Here is a 15,632-nt window from a genome sequence, read left to right as displayed (position 1 = left end):
AGGGGCCAGAGGTGAAAAACAGGGATTCCAAACGTCGAGCTAGTACACAAGTTATAACGGCTTCGGACCGGATGAGCAAAAAAGGACAGCAACAGCAGCAGGCAACTCAAGCGCAGCTCCGCAGACCAAGGGGAAAAAATTGCCCCGGTGAAACAGTTACAGGATCTCCGCTCGGCAGGCCGAGGCAAAAAATCACCGGGGGACCCGGCGAGACCGATCCGGACGGATCTCGGCTGGAGGCTCTCCAATGCATCCACCACAGGGAAGAACTCTTGACAATACCAGGCAGCAGGCATCTGTACGTCCAAACAAGCGGTGGCCTTAGTATTTTCAATGTCCAGGAAAGGCACCACAGCACCATGAAGCGGCGAAGCCACACACGCGGGGGACGGCCCAACGAGCCGGGAACAAAGGCTACCATCCAGCCCATCGACAGGCACAGTCATGGAAGCACGCCAGGAACACAAGGCGGCGAAAACGTCGCCAACTGTAGGCTCACCTTTACGGTATTCAGCAAACGTGCCGTGCGGCGAGCCAATGTCGCCGTCCCCAAATGGGCGTAGATGCAGGGTGTGAGCCGCCATCTTTGCAGCCCGGCGCGGCCGCGACAATCTCCGACCCCAATCCGGCCACCAACAGAGCTCAATGGGAACAAGCCGGCGACAAGCAATGGAGCCCTCAGGGCAAAAAGGCAGGCCACCAGAATATTGAGGCAGCCGGCGCCACCGACCCACGGGCGCCGCCCGCCGAAACCGGGCGGACGGTTTCAAGATGGCCGGACAGGAGAACAAAGGGGAGATGAGTCGTCCATTCGATCAACCCCCGTCCGTGGAAGGCAGCACTCCACCACCAGGTCCCCAGACAGCCAGACCAGGCCCGGTCAGTCTCCACCGGTCCAACCGCACAACGGCCGCTCCGGCCGACCCCGCTCCTCCACCAAGGGGTCGGCCCCGGCGCTCCGCCCCGCCTGGGTGCCGCAGACGAGCACCAGGCCTGCCCGCCCCGGAGGCCACGAAGCGAACAAGGGCGCAGCTCAGGATCCGCGGCACTCAAGAACATCCGGAGCAGACGGTGAGTGCCAGCAAAACGTCATAAGTCCATATTCCAGCAAATAAGACTTCTCGGGGCAGGATAAGGTGCAGGATAGACAGTTCAGGCAGGAAGGTTCGACGGAGCCGAGCTACAACGCGGCCATCACGGTCGGGAGCTTGGCTCCTCCCCCAAGAGTTCTTCTTTTTATTCAAGGTTGTTTGATTAAAACCGGCACACAGCTAACATGTTTTGTTCCCTAGCACCACGGGAACTTCATCAGGGATTACTAGGAATATCAGAAAATTTCTGAAAAAAACACACAATTTCAAATACGGTCCTTTGGGGTGTGTATAAACACTAATACAAATAATTAGATACAGTCGGTCCACGTAATTCTGGATCATAAACCATTCGTAACATTTTTTTGCATGGATTCAAGCAATGGCTCCGAAATATCCAAGAGAGCAGGTTTGCATAAGACCTGAAGTAATGTGTTAATAAAGGGAGAACGCCATCCAAAGTAGGTCACAAAGGTTAGAACAGTAGTTCACAATTGTATTAGTAATATTGATTTTACGCTGTCGTTAGCTACCATGCTGCTCGACATCTGTCTGCCGCCGCTGAGATACTGATAGCGGGCTCTATCTGCACACATGTACCATTACAATTGTGAACTACTGTTCTAACTTTTGTGACCTACTTTGGATGCCGTTCTCCCTTTTTTAAGAAATGACTTAAGGTCTTATGATCCAGAATTAGGTTGACCAATTGAATCGAATTATTCGTATTAGTGTTTATACACACCCCAAAGGACCGTATTTGAAAATGTGTGGTTTTTTTCAGAAATTTTAGGAAGCCCTGACGAAGTTCCCGTGGCACTAGGGAACGAAATGCGTTGGCTGTGTGCCGGTTTTAATCAACCAACTTTGAATAAAAAGAATAACTTTTTTGGACTATAAGTGTGTTTCCTGTTTGACTCCTATCGGAGTGCACCTTCCTTTCTTGTGGTTATGTTTGCAGTAATGTCAACAAACAAATGTATACATTTTACTAAAAATGTATTTGCAGGCTAAAAAATCTTTTCGAAAGGAATTACAAAAAAACTTTTTTTCAATCTTCTTTTTCATAAAACACCATAATGACATCAATAAGACAAGCCAGCTATCTGATGTCCAAAAGAGGAAATCGTCTCCTAAAATATGGTGGCTATCTTTATTGTAAGGAGAGACAAACTGTGCCCAGGAGTTAGTGGAGGTGTGTGCCATATTACGCATCCCATTGCACAGGCAGAGCGGTTACTCTTGGAGATAGTGTTGAAAAAACCACAGAACATAACCACTCTGCCTTTGCAATGGAGATTGAGGTCAGACAAAACATTAACCAAATGAAAGAACTTGAATGAACCTCCAATGAACCCTGTGGCACAGTTTTGAGGGAGGTATCCCAATACATTTCTATGCATGTAGCTAGTTCTATGCCAACAATCCCAGACTCAAGAAGAATTTTTCAAAGAAAAAAACAGGCAAGTAACACTCAACGTGTAACACCCCAAACGTTAACATTCCTTCAGAACTATTTGTCACTGTTACTAATGAAACCTTTTTATTGCACGGCAACAAAACCCCTCAAAATATAATTCTAATGTTTAGCACACCCCGTAATCCTTTAAAATTGGAGAGTAGTGATATTTGGATGATGGATGGGATGTTTGATCCACACCCCATCCATTCACCCAAATATACACTATTCATGCCTACATAAATAACACTGTAGTTCCTTTGGTATACTGTTTAATCCTTGATAAACAATCCTCAACTTACACTGAACTTTTATCAGTAGTAAAATCTAAAACTAAAAAAAAAAGTCCTAGAAAAGTGATAGTTGACTTTGAATTATCAATGATTAAAACGATTTCTAAAACCTACACGGAAACCTAAATCCAAGGATGTTTTTTCCACTTTTCAAAGGCATACTGGCGAAAAATTCGAAAAACATCCTTAGTTGAGGATTACAAATCAGACAGTAAATTGTCATTTTAATTTAAAAAAAATTAACAGCATTGTGCTTTGTTCCCCCTGACAGTATGGATTAATACTACACGTCAATTACTGAATCAGGTTATTTTACTGCAGGGCATCCTACTAAATTACTTTTAAGGCACCTGGATTGGCTATCTAAGCAGGTCGGTCGCAGAAGGAATCCGAGATTTCCTGTCAAGTGGTGGAACTGTTACACGTCCTGCTTAGAGGGAGGAGCAAAGACCAATAATGCCATAGAGGGATGGCACAACTCCTTCAATAAATCAATTGGCAAACCTCACCCTAACTTACAAAGTTTCAAAGAAATGAGAATAGCACAATTATTGACTGGTAGTCTGAACTCAGGAATTACAAAAAAACAAAGGAAATGTCTGAGAGAGTATTGGGACAAATACAACAGTTTTTGTTGATGGTGGCTTCAGACTACCTAGACAATATTGCTCACATAAAACATTTCTAAAAATGACCAACACTAACACTAACTTTATCTTACTTGCCTGTTTTGCGTTTATTTAAATTCACTGTAATTGGATTTCATTATCAAAAAGATTTTTAAAACAATGATTCGAATAAATGGGTACCTACCTTCAGACGTCTTTCTTCAACTCTTGTTCCTATCTAATAATCAGCTTTCCAACAAGAGTCTGCAGCTCCCCTAATATCCAAAGTGTATTCCCATAATCCACAATTTGCATCCATGCCCGCATTGAAGTTTAAAAAATAAACCCAGTTTGCTATTGTCTTTTGTTTTTTGGGCAAATTAATCTGTGTGCCCTCTTTAAAAAACACGTCCCAAAAAAAAAATCTCAAAAAAATGATCAAATCTGGCAAAAAAACGCATCAAGAAATCCAGCGTAGCAATCCACTTATGATCTTCTTTGCCATCCAAAATGTCCCAATCTCCAAAATCCACGGAAAAAATGGTTCCATTAAAAATCTTCCCCCCCTCAAAAAAATGTTAACCCAAAAAATAATTTAAGTCAAAAAGATTCGAAAAATGACAATAATCCCTTCGGCGTAGACCAAAAATCAACGTGGTTGAAGATCCATGAAAACGTATCACTTTTTTAAAAAGGATGCGACGCTGAAAATTTGTTTTCAGCCAAAATACATTACAACTTAATCACTATGGCTTGTTTAAAAAAGGAAAATCTTTCAAAAACAGAGTTTCCTTTTATATTAATTTTTTGTTATTAATTCAATATAAAAAAAATCACACTCTAAAACCCTTTTGTTTGTGTAACACTGCTACAAACATAGGAATTAAATTGGTGTTAAAAACATTATATTACACAACTACATACATGCATCCATCTAACTACCTCCCTCTACTACCCTTACAATAAAGAAAAAAAGCCACAATGTTTAATTAAAAAGAAAATTCTTGCTTACCTGACAGTAGTTCTTCCTTGCATCTGATCTCCACTGCGACGCTCAATCAACTGTAGAAAGTTACTTTCAACCGCGTACGTCATCTGGAAAAGTGAAAATGAAAAAAGGACAATTGTACACATTGAAAAAAATTGTAAACCGTGGTAAAATCGATTAAAAAATGTTTTAAAAGTCTAAATGTACTTTTCTTTTATACAAAATGAAATTTATAACATTCATGGTATGATTATGTGCATTTTATAAAATAAAGTAAAACCAAAGGGGATGATGGACGGAGTGTTGAACATTGCAAGCACTCACCCCCAGTCAACTGATCTGGGTTTAATCCATCAATATTCTTTAGCTCACTCCGCCACCCCAGTTCAGACATGGTCATATGCAAATCAGTCTCACCCTGTGCCTCATGGGAACAGTCCAGCCCGAACTGCCAAGCCATGTCTTCCCTGGACCGGAAACAAGCATCCTGGGACCGGTTGTTGGCTAATCAGCCGTCATCAGCCAGGCTAGCTTAAATCCAGTGGCAAAGTGAGCAAGGGACCCACGTCTGGGCATACCCTGCCAACTTAGGGCGAACAAAGCAAACACAAAGAGATGATGGACGGAGTGTTGAAACTTTTCAAACAGTCACCCCCAGTCACAGATCTGGGTTAAATCTATCATCATTCTTTTGCTCACTTTGCCAGCCCAGTTTAGACATAGCTATATGCAAATCAGTCTTTACCCTGTGCCTCATGGGAACAGTCCAGCCCGAACTGCCAAGCCATGTCTTCCCTGGACCGGAAACAAACATCCTGGGACCAGTTTCGGGCTAACAGCCCTCATCAGTCAGGCTAGCTTGAATCCAGTGGCAAAGTGAGCAAGAGACCCACACCTGGGCATACCCTGCCAACTTAGGGCGAACAAAGCAAACACAAAGAGATGATGGACGGAGTGTTGAAACTTTTCAAACACTCAACCCCAGTCACACATCTGGGTTAACTCCATCATCATTCTTTAGCTCACTTTGCCACCCCAGTTCAGACATAGCTATATGCAAATCAGTCTTGACCCTGTGCCTCATGGGAACAGTCCAGCCCGAATTGCCAAGCCATGTTCCCTGGACCGGAAACAAGCATCCTGGGACCGGTTTCGGGCTAACAGCCCTCATCAGCCAAGCTGGCTTGCATCCAGTGGCAAAGTGAGCATTGGACCCACGTCTGGGCATACCCTGCCAACTTAGGGCGAACAAAGCAAACACAAAGAGATGATGGACGGAGTGTTGAAACTTTTCAAACACTCAACCCCAGTCACACATCTGGGTTAACTCCATCATCATTCTTTAGCTCACTTTGCCACCCCAGTTCAGACATAGCTATATGCAAATCAGTCTTGACCCTGTGCCTCATGGGAACAGTCCAGCCCGAATTGCCAAGCCATGTTCCCTGGACCGGAAACAAGCATCCTGGGACCGGTTTCGGGCTAACAGCCCTCATCAGCCAAGCTGGCTTGCATCCAGTGGCAAAGTGAGCATTGGACCCACGTCTGGGCATACCCTGCCAATTTAGGGCGAACAAAGCAAATCCAAAGATGATGGACGGAGTGTTGAAACTTTTCAAACACTCACCCCTAGTCACAGATCTGGGTTAAATCCATCATCATTCTTTAGTTCACTTTGGAATCCCAGTTCAGACATAGCTGTATGCAAATCAGTCTTGACCCTGTGCCTCATGGGAACAGTCCAGCCCGAATTGCCAAGCCATGTTCCCTGGACCGGAAACAAGAATCCTGGGACCGGTTTCGGGCTAACAGCCCTCATCAGCCAGGCTAGTTTGAATCCAGTGGCAAAGTGAGCAAGGGACCCACGTCTGGGCATACCAGATGGCACAACAACGGTAGCCTATGATATTACCACCCTATGCACGGTAGTTGAGACATCACAAGTTCTCTACCAGTCAGCACAAGCTGCAGAGCTTGTGACCCTTTTTCGTGCTTGTGAGTTAAGCGAGGGATTGGCTGTCAATATATTTACTGACAGCCAATATGCATTCGGAGTGACCTATAACTTTGGGTGACTCTGGGCATAAAGGGGGTTCTTGACATCACATGGCATGAAGGTCCAACATTGGCCCCTGATACACAGGCTCCTGTCATCCTTGACACTTCCTAGGAAATTAGCAACAGTGAAATGCAGTGCTGACAATGCAATAACAGATGATTTTGGGAGGGGGAATGCGTTTGCGGATCAGACAGTGAAGGAGAGTGCTTGGACTAAGATGAAGAGGATGTTTGTAGCAGGCCCGGCTAGGTTTGTGCCTGAGAAAGGGATGTTTGAGGATACCCTAAAAAATGTGAAAGAGATTTAGAGTGAGGTGACAATTAAGGAGTTAGCAATATGGCAGGAGAGCACAGCTAATTTGGATGAGGATGGGTGTTGAACAGACAAATCTGGGGAGCAGAGATGGATGCTTCCAGATGCATACGCCCTCCCTGTGGTCACTATGGCACATGGACTTGCACACATTAGCGTGAAAGGGATTTGCAAACTGCTGACCCCGTATGTCGAAATGATAACATTTCCAAGGTTGGAGTGCATTTGGTCAAGTATTGAATGGTTTGCTTGATTTATTTAAACTAGGACACTTCGAGAGTCAAGACCCATGGGAGCACCGGAGTACTCGTGTTACCTCACCCAGGGAAGCCGGGTGCATAGGTGTATTTTCGTGTCGGGTTATGTCGTCATTTTCTTTGGAGAGCTGCAGAGAAGTGCTGCAGGCGACCAGAGGAAAATTGTCAGGGTGGATCCAAGGGTGGATCGGAGATGTGAAGAACCTGAAAGTAGAGGGGACAGAGTCTGGGTCACTAGCCAGTGACCAGGAAGGTACCAGGAAGGAACCAGGCGATGTCGGGTGCTTGAAGGTGAAGGTGAGTTTGTCTCTTCAGCCACGAGTTCCAGGAGGCATCGACGATGACCAGGCGCTGGATTCGAGCTGTCCCATGATGGATCTAGATGACTGCGGTGTCGGTATCCAGATTGGACCCAACAAGCCTTGGCAACCGCAATCCACGCAGGATGTCGAGATTGGCTCTGTTGCAGACCAGCAAGGTCTGTGGCGCTTCTCCTTTTCAGGGAAACTGGAGCAAGCCTGGAGCAACCAGGAAAGAAAGTTAGATTCAAGATGGCGTCTTTAGGGGGCTCACTAGCCAACGGGTAAGGAACCAGGAAGATGGGTCGAGCTCAAATGCAAAGGCGGGGCCCACGGGACACTCGCAGAGTGTGGGGGCCTGGGCTTCGGTGCAAATGGTGCTCGGGGCTGGGGCTTCTCGTACCCCCAATGCACAACTTACTGAGGCTTCAGGAAAGGAGTGCAGGTAGCAAAATGCAGGATGTCCAAGATGTCCGGTCTGACGTCTCTCGTGTCGGCCACGGGTCTCAGCTTTGCTGTGAATGTGGGTCGGGGTCAGACAAGTCTGGAAGTCCAGTTCTTGAGTCGCAGAGTCTTCGGGTTCTGTTGGAGCCTTGAAACTGCAGACCGGCGAAGTTGCTGTTGGTGCCTGTTTGCACAGGGTGGTAACTCCTTGACCACAAAGGAGATGTCTTCCGTCTTCCAGTCAGAATGGAATGTCGAAGGTCCAAGATATGTCTTTCAAAGATTCGTCCAGGATAATCTAAAGTCCCAGGGACACAACTCCTATACTTATACTAAGAAAGGGGGCTGGATTACCTGACTAGTTCCCTCCTATGGGTGGACATGAGAAGGGGGTGGTTACACCCCTTTCCCTTTATCCAGTTTCGCGCCAGAGCTGGGGCTGGAGTGCCCCAGCAACTCGTTTGAACTGGGCTATGCATGGAGCACCTTGTGTGCCCCAGGCAGTGTCTAGATCCATTCACTGAATGCAGTCCTCCCTGCCCAATACACAAAACACCTGTCTGGGGAGGTGCCAGCACCTCCCTGGACAGGAAACCTACTGTCCAGGCCTCCCCTGCCGGAGTTTCGTCCAGCAACAGAAGGTCAGACTTGTGTCTATGGCAGCAGCATCCATTTTGTGATGCTAAGGCTCTGTTTAACTTTAACCGGGTAAAGCAGTAACTACATGTCTTCTCCCTCTAGAAGGGTGGAATGCTACCCCCGTCGCCAGAATTGGCGGGGGTAGAATTTCAAAGTGTTTGACACCTTACACGACATGTCTTGATAAAGCCAAACCAAAGTTAGCATTAACCGCGAGGATTATGATGCACTTAAGAGTATATGGTATGGCTATATCATAGAACAGCTATAAGGAGATGGTTCCGAAAGCTGCAGAGGGGCTCAGCTCATGCTAGGGCACCCTCAAACATAAAAGCAAGCACACTGCCTCCAGGATTGTCGAGGTCTACCATAGGAGTGGCTTATAGGTGTAAATGGGTCTATATCTAAAGGTAGATATAGGTATACTATATCTAAGTAAGGGGTGATTACACCACCTTACCCAGGCTGTGTGAACAGACCTGTGGTGTCAGTTTGGAAGGCAAACAATACATGCTGCAGCCCCTGGTAGGCCTAGGGTACACCTATGCCCTGGGTACCTATGGTACACTATGCAGGGGCTCACAAGAGTGACCCAGTAACCAATCTGGTATGTACCGTAAGTACATGGTATAAACTTAAAGAGAGAACAGCTGGGCTGTGGGTCTGATTAGCAGGCCCACAGCCACATTAAAGTCGAAAAACCAGAGAATCACAGCAAAAAGTGGGGCGGACAATTGGAAGCAGACCCTACTCTCCTACAGTGAACAATCTGAAGTATGTACTAGTGGTTGTCTGTGCTTTCAGTAAATGGGTTGAGGCTTATCCCACAAAAAAGAACACCGCCATGGCGACGGCAAAGGTACTCTTGAAAGAGTTCTTCCCACACTTTGGGATGCCCCGTTTGATCTGGAGTGATAACGGCAGTCATTTTAATGCCAAATTCATCCAGTTGGTGTGCGATGGGTTGCACATCAGACAGAAGTTTCATGCAGCGAACCACCCTCAATCAGCCAGACAAATCGAGAAATATAATGGAATTCTCAAGTTAAAAATGGCTAAGATCAAAGAGAGTAGAGGATTAAAGTGGCCCGATACTCTGGCTTCAAGTTTCAAGTTTTATTTATTTATGTTTACGGAACTCTTTTGAGATCCACATAAAAAACATATCATTACATTCCTTAAGATATTTAAAAAGTGATATTACAATACATAGAATAAGGGATAAAAATACAGAGTGAACTGGACGTCGAAACACCCACCTAATACAAAGACAGAAAACATTAAAAAAAATTATACAATTTAAAACAAAACATTTCATTAGGGGGGTTGTTCATGGCTGCAATAAAAGCAGGAGCAGACAGAATATTCAATTGGAGACATATGGGTCTTAGCCACTTTCGCCTTTGCGACATTAGAGCTGGGCAAACAAAGATGACATGGAACAGGTCCTGATTTGTCATATTGCAGAGGTCACATAAGGCTGATGAACCATACCATCTGGATAAGAGAGATTTCAAAGGAAGTAAGTCTTGCCTTAGTAGAAACAATAGACGCCTAACTCCATGAGGAATGTTCCAAAAGACATAGGGTTGCGCAATCCCCGCCAGACAGGATTCAATAACTGGACTGGTGCCTTTTTAGGTCTCGCGACCTGTCAATGCGCATGCGCATTGAGCAGAGCGAGACTATAGGGGCTTAAATAACCTTTACCTAGACTGGCGATTGACTGGCGATTTGATGCTGTGCCCGTGCGCTTTTAGGTCAATGCGCTTGCGCATTGACCTAAAATGCGCGTGCACATCATCAAATCGCCAGTCAATCACCAGCAGCACTCCTCCCACACCTTTGAAGTGAAGCTTAGCTTCACTTCAAGGGCCCCTGCTGCTTCACACCCTCATGCCGCTCTCCCCGCTCCGCCCCCTCCCCTGCCCGCCGTGTCGCATTTCTCCTCCCCCCTCCCCACAGCAATGCCCTCCGCCGGCCGTACTTTCACTTTGACGGCCGCAGGCCATCTCTCGTGTTTCTCCTTGTTTCGCTCTGTCCCTCAAACTTCTTTTGCTCCCTTCTAAATACTCCAACCATCTTCCCGTCACTTCAAACCCATCTTTCTCTTCCTCCATATCCCGCCACCCCAGTGCCCCTGTCTTTCACTTGGATAACTCGTTCTCCCCCCCCCTCCCAGTGTACTTTTTTTTTCTTAAACTTGTTATGGCCTGAGCACGAATCGTGTCACACGCTGTGGTGGTTTCATCATCCAGGCCTCTTGCGCATCCCTTGCTGCGCGTAGGTCTCTCTCGTGTTTCTCCTTGTTTCGCTCTGTCCCACATACTTCTTTTGCTCCCTTCTAAATACTCCAACCATCTTCCCGTCACTTCAAACCCATCTTTCTCTTCCGCCATATCCCGCCCCCCCAGTGCCCTTGTCTTTCACTTGGATAACACGTTCTCCCCCCTCCCAGTGTACTTTTTTTTTTCTTAAACTTGTTATGGCCTGAGCACGAATCGTGTCACACGCTGTGGTGGTTTCATCATCCAGGCCTCTTGCGCATCCCTTGCTGCGCGTAGGTCTCTGGTGGTATGCAGCCACTGTAGCTTCACCCCATGAGGCCTCTTCGTAAAGGAGGAAGTTAAACGCTCATCAGTTCATCCACATTTTAAGAATGTAAGCGCCATTTATGTCCAGAGTGTGCGATCGTTAGCTCGGAGCATTCTGTCAATTTTATGTATAGGGAAACTGACTTTTCAAACTTTATGAAACTGACACACATTGTACTAGGTATGCTTTTCCCAGGCAGATCTGAATCCTTTACCGGGAATGAATTGCATGACGGTGCAGACTGGCTCCATCTCTACCGCTATATTTTTGCAGGTTATTAATAATCTGGTTTATGTTGCAATTGCCGATGCCGTCGATCAAAATGTATAACTGACTCGTACTCGATGGTTTGATATCATTAGGGAGGGTATCCACGGCCTACCCTCGGATGTGGTACAAGGAGCAGAAATCCATTTTCAAGTATATCTAGACGACAGTCTTTTGCAGGGCTCAAGTCCTAACAAGCATTGGCATAGCCAATAGGTCTCGCCTTTGTGACCTTATAAGTGTTTAGCCATGCAACAGTTAGTGTTGTTGCACCAATGATATCGTGCTGGATAATTAAATACTTATAAGGTCCCAAAAGCGAGCCCTATTGGCTATGCCAATGCTTGTTTTAGAATACGATTCTCTCTCTCCAGTCTAAACCCTAATTCCCAAGATGCGGACTTCAGGAGGGTTTTCAACTGATATGCAGATAACGCAAACAAAGTGGCTTCATCTAGTTGTAATTGGCTCACAGCACATCTAAAAAATTTTAGAATGAAAGAGTAATCATTAAAATTTCCCAGCAGCTCCATTTTTATAAAATGTCTTAATGTGCCAGGCTCACCCTTTGCCAGGCTAAAGACCCAGCGCACACTCCCCGCTAAACCTTGAACCCAGCTACTACGTAGTCCGAATTCCTCTCTAAGAGCAGCTGTAGAACTAGCAGTATTGACAGATAAAAGGCTACGAAGGATTTTTCCTTCAGAGGAGTTCAAGAAATTCCAGGTTTTTATATCAATCAACTCCATACCGTACAGTAGAGAGGCAGGAATTTTTGCTCAAAATACTTCCAGCAGTATCGAGAAATGTCTTCTACCTGTAGCCTTATATAGAGAAGCCAAACTCTTTCCCTGGACAATAGCTTTCCGGGTGTTATTAGCTATGTGAGCTTTTTCACTTAAGTTGCTCGTAACAATTTTGCCAAGAAAAGTATAAGCTTGCACTACTTCCAACTTTTGGCCCCCCACAGTCCAATGAAAGTTCGCATATTTAGAGTTCTTCCTACCCGTGAAACACATCACTTTACTTTTTACAATATTTATCAACAAATGATGTTTTCCTGCATAATTGTACAACGCATTCAGGCGATTGTTCAACCCTTTAGGCGTTAGGTCAAAAATCAAAATGTTATCTGCATACATAAGACATACGATTGGGGAGCCCCCTAGTTTCGGAACTATGCCTGTACTAGCAGAAAGATCCTGGGGTAGATCAGCTATATAAAGGGAGAAAAACAAAGGAGCCAATAGGCAGCCTTGCTTTAACCCATTAGCTGTTGGGATAATGCTAGACAGTCCTCTGTCCCCTCCCAACAACACTCTGCACCAGGTATCTGAATGCAAGGCACGGACTAATCTAAGAAGAGTGGATGGCATCCCTGAATCGAATAACTTTCCCCACAGCAAAGTTCTGTACACTTTGTCAAAAGCTGTGGAGAAGTCGATAAAGGCGCCATAAACTCGCCCTCCACGAACCTTGACATATTTCTCCGTTAAAACCTGGAGTGCAGTCAGGTTATCTAGGGTACCGTGCCTTTGCCTAAAACCGGTTTGTTCATAGGGAAGGATTTCGGCCTTAGACACCCAATCGTTACTTAAATTAAGAAGACATTTTGCAAAGACCTTGCCAATAGCATCTAATAGATCGATTTGGCGGTAGTTTTGAGGGAGGTCTCTGGCCCCTTTTTTAAAAAGAGGGACTAGTATGCTCCCTTTCCAAGAAGGAGGAACAGTACCACTAATAAAACAAAATTTAAACACAGGGTAAAGTATTTTACTCCATAATTCGCTCTGGTGTTTTAGAACAGAAATAGGAACCTCATCCGGACCCTGTGCGCCAGAAGAACGCATGCCCTTGATAGCTAATTCTATATCCCTTTCGGATGGGGGATCATAGGGCAGATTGTCCTCGTATATAGAATCATAATCCCGTTGCGAGCCATTACTATTAAACAAAAGCTTAATATATTGCACCCAAGTCTGCTCATCAATAGAAATTGGCGTAGGTCTGGATCTAGAACCGCAACCTTCGCCAATTAATGACCAGAATGTCCTGGCTTGACCCTTATGAGAGGATTCCCGGAGTTTAATCCATAAAGAATCTTCCTTATCTCTTTTCAGTCTAGCCTTCACCCTTGTTCTCCTTCTTTTTAATAGAACTAATTTGTGATACCTTTCCTGGTTAAATAATAAATATTGATCCCCTATCAATTTATTTATTTCGATATTCAATTGCCGAAGGGGTTTTGGGATTACTGTGGATTTTTTAACAGGAAGGGCTTTCTTTACGGATGAGGTTACTAATTTCAGAAAATCAGAAAAACCTGGAAGTTCCCTCCCATCTCAATGGGACAAATTCTCAACAGTAGATACCAAAATGCTCAACAGACTCTTGATGGCACCAGGATTCCAGTAACATTTCCCTGACTTGGCACCAAAATTCACCAAATCAGATACTCTGGCCCTAGCATTGATGTCTACAAGAGTCACAGCACACTCTAGAACAGGATTGTCCCCCTACGAGGTTGTGTTTGGCTGCCTGGTGAATGTTTGGGGCGTCCCGCGACCTCGGAAATTTTCCGATATAGAATATCCCTTGTTAATTAACTATCTTTATGAGCTGACTAAAAATCTACGTTCTGTTTACCAACACGTTGCAGAGGCTCTGCAGCAGCACCTAGAGACTCCCGGTCATGATATCCGGCCAGGGGATTGGGTTTTAATTCGGAACTTCCAGAGGAGCAGCTTTGAGCCACGCTGGAAAGGACCTCTGCAGGTCCTTCTAGCTCCCAGGACTTCCGTTAAGGTCGACGGTCGGAAAGACTGGATCCATACCACCCATTGCAAACGGATTCCCCTGCCGCTGCCCTATGATCAGTGGGTAGCAGATGGGAAGGAGAGAAAGTGCCACAATTTGTTCCCTATTCAGATTCTCTGATTACGTGGGCACCATCAGAAGAGGCAAGTGATGCAGTGCTGACTGAAGCAGTGCCACCTGAAATTAAGACCATCCAGGATTATCAGCCTGGAGGTCCACCTTTGATTGAGACATGTTTACCATCTGCCAATTCACCTGAGTCTGCCTCTGTGCCTTCTAGTCCCCTTGAATCTGACCCCCTCTTTTCCGACCCTACTGTGCCTGGAGTGTTGAGATACAATTTGTGCCCCTGGAAAATTAAAGAAATAAACAGAGCACCACAGGGGCAGTTAGGTTAGTAGGGATGGACTGCATTACTAAAGAATAGGGTACCCGTACCCTGCCCGTGGTACCAACGATTGCTTTAGAGATAAATAAAGTGGTGCGTTACTCGGACAGTCACCGAACAGGGTAAATAGACAGTGTATTTGAGGAGGAGGTGTTTGCCCTGCAACATGGAAAATGAGCTGGACGAAGCTCCAACGCCGGTGCTCAAAAGTGCCATCGATAAATAGACAACGCATTGCTTTGGTTTTTTCCTTTTTTTCACTTTTATTCCAGCTTGGCTCCAAGTGTAAGACTTTTCTGTTATTGTATTCATAAAAGATATACATGTATCCTTTCTGCCACACCATACAGAATGAGGAGCAGCCCTTTGCTGCTTTGTTGCTTTGTGTTCTGCACAAAGTGGGCCCGTTTGGTCCACCTGGTCTGTGAGAAATAAGGTTGTGTTCATACTGATCATCTTGATTTCCCTAATATTGGTCCTTGGTTTGACATACTTCCTTGAGGAGAAATATTCTGCCCGTGTTCTACTTGGCACTACTCCTACTCCCCCCGAACATATTTTTGTTACTCTAGCGCCTCACAAAGAGGAACACAGGAAGTCCTATAAAGATAATGTTTTCATTCAAATGTTGCATCAGACACATGCTGCTTATAATAAGACGAAGTGTTGGGTATGTGGATTATAGCCCTCGGTGATCCACAGAAGTGAGAATTTACTATTGATGCCCTTATCCCATGTTAATAGCCGTGAGGGATGGTTCACTTTACTTAGCATGGCCCGTTCTTCCCATCAGGCAGATGTATAGGAGCAGAACAACAATAGATCTCATACCTTGACCTAAAATGTGCGCTTCCAGCATAGTGCCCCTCCTGGTGCCCCACAGGCAGAGAGCTGTTTGGTAGGTTGTTCTTGAGTTCTTGCATACAGGCAGCAAGGGTATTAGGACAGGTAATTGGTCTCAGGTGGAGAGAGATAATATTCTACAGTTTAACACGTCAGAGTACTATCAGTACTTCCAGGATCGCAATGTTACCGAGGACAAGCCAACTCCTTTGGCAGTAGTAGATGCTATGGCTCCTGTGAGAAGTTGGCCTGATGTGCAGTGCTCACTATTCT

General features: G+C 45.4%; 1 protein-coding gene across 4 annotated transcripts in view; it reads right to left on the bottom strand.

Moving 5' to 3' along the window:
• The window catches only part of LOC144799177 (C-type lectin domain family 18 member A-like), a 901,971-nt gene that overhangs the window by 848,913 nt on the left and 37,426 nt on the right, over positions 1 to 15,632 (bottom strand). For all 4 annotated transcript variants that reach the window (XM_078670425.1, XM_078670423.1, XM_078670422.1 and 1 more), the window contains exon 2: positions 4,464 to 4,546. The gene's annotated coding sequence lies outside the window, so the exon portion shown is untranslated. The remainder of the gene's footprint in view (positions 1 to 4,463; positions 4,547 to 15,632) is intronic.

This window comes from Lissotriton helveticus, chromosome 12 (assembly GCF_964261635.1).
Source record: "Lissotriton helveticus chromosome 12, aLisHel1.1, whole genome shotgun sequence".
NCBI classification, from domain to species: domain Eukaryota; kingdom Metazoa; phylum Chordata; class Amphibia; order Caudata; family Salamandridae; genus Lissotriton; species Lissotriton helveticus.
This window is presented reverse-complemented; position numbering and strand designations above follow the sequence as displayed.